The 1,358-nt window shown below is 41.5% G+C and overlaps 1 non-coding gene across 1 annotated transcript; it reads left to right on the top strand.

The window, feature by feature from the left end:
* Nucleotides 1–354: 354 nt before the first annotated feature.
* LOC145577123 (small nucleolar RNA R71) lies at nt 355–460 on the top strand. The gene has a single exon (XR_014098612.1). It is a non-coding gene; the product is annotated as a small nucleolar RNA R71 (small nucleolar RNA).
* Nucleotides 461–1,358: the final 898 nt, after the last annotated feature.

The raw sequence follows: 1,358 nt of genomic DNA, 5'->3' as shown, positions 1-1,358 counted from the left end.
TTAGAGTTAGAGTTAGAATATGTACCTCTCCCCTTAATTTGGGAGGGAAGAATTGGAGCTTGGGAAGGGGGCTTCTCAAGCTTTTCTTTGAGAGACATAACTTCTTTCCCTAAATCCGCAATCAAAGTAGTCAAATCATTGATGGCACTAAGTTGTTCAATTGAGTAACCCTTGTTTGTTGGTTCTCTCTCCACTTCTTGCCAATTCATGTAATGACGAACCACTTCATCAATTGCATCAACCACTTCTTCTTCCGTTTTGTTCATGATTGGGCCTCCGGCTCCGGCATCCAAACTTGCTCTCCCATGAGAACTTAACCCACCATAGAAGATATGTATGATTTAATAGGTAGGAATCCCATGGTGTGGACACTCCCTTTGATAATCCTTAAATCTTTCCCATGCTTCATAGAGACTTTCATTTGGTTTTTGCTTGAACCCTTGAATCAAAGCTCTTGCCTCCGCCGTCTTCTTTTGAGGATAGAAACGGAACAAGAAATCTTTGGTGACATCATCCCAAGTTCTCAAAGAATTGGGTTTCACTTCTTTATCTAGCCATTCCAAAGATCTTCCTATGAGAGAGAAAGGGAACAACTTAAGACGGATAATCTCTTGAGATACTCCATTGACCTTGATTGTGTTACAATATTTTTCAAACTCCTTAAGATGGTTCAATGGGCTCTCATTCTTAGCCCCACTATATTGTCTCCTCTCAATTAGGGTGATCATTGCCGGCCGAATTTCAAAGTCAATTTCCGGTGTTGTAGGTGAAGCTATGCCGCTCTCATACCTATATGCACCGGGCACTCCTAGTTCCTTCAAGGTAACTCTTGAATTTCCTCCCATGGCTTGGGATCTATGCACACAAAACTCAAAGAAAATATTAGTAGCACGGCTACAAGTGTAGCCTAAAGTGTAAAATCTTTTTGTATTTTGCAAATAAAGTGAAATAGACTCAACAACAACATGCACTCAAAGCACCATTCCCCGGCAACGGCGCCATTTTGATGGGATGAAGAACGGTAGGTCGTTGGGCTACCGCCCCACCCAATCAAACAAAATTTGTAACTCAACTAACCCCTATAAAGTGTAGTGATAAGTCAAGGTCGAACCCAAAGGAATGGAGGTCGAATGCACAATGCCTAAGTCAAGCTATTCCGAAGTCTAGTAGGGGTTTATGGTAGAAACTAGAACTAAGCTAGGCAATGCAAAAATACTAATCAAATGCAAAGGCACTAGGGGAATGGATCCACATGAATCAACAATGAAGTTCAATCAACTTGGGATTCAACCAATCAAGTCAAGCAATGTGAGGGAAAACCGAAATTGCAACCAAGAGAGTACATCAAGCTATTCTCC

This window comes from Chenopodium album, chromosome 13 (genome assembly GCF_948465745.1).
Source record: "Chenopodium album chromosome 13, dcCheAlbu1.1, whole genome shotgun sequence".
In the NCBI taxonomy this organism is placed as follows: Eukaryota; Viridiplantae; Streptophyta; class Magnoliopsida; order Caryophyllales; family Amaranthaceae; genus Chenopodium; species Chenopodium album.
Note: the sequence above shows the minus strand (reverse complement) of the source record. Positions and strands in the feature narration are given on the sequence as shown.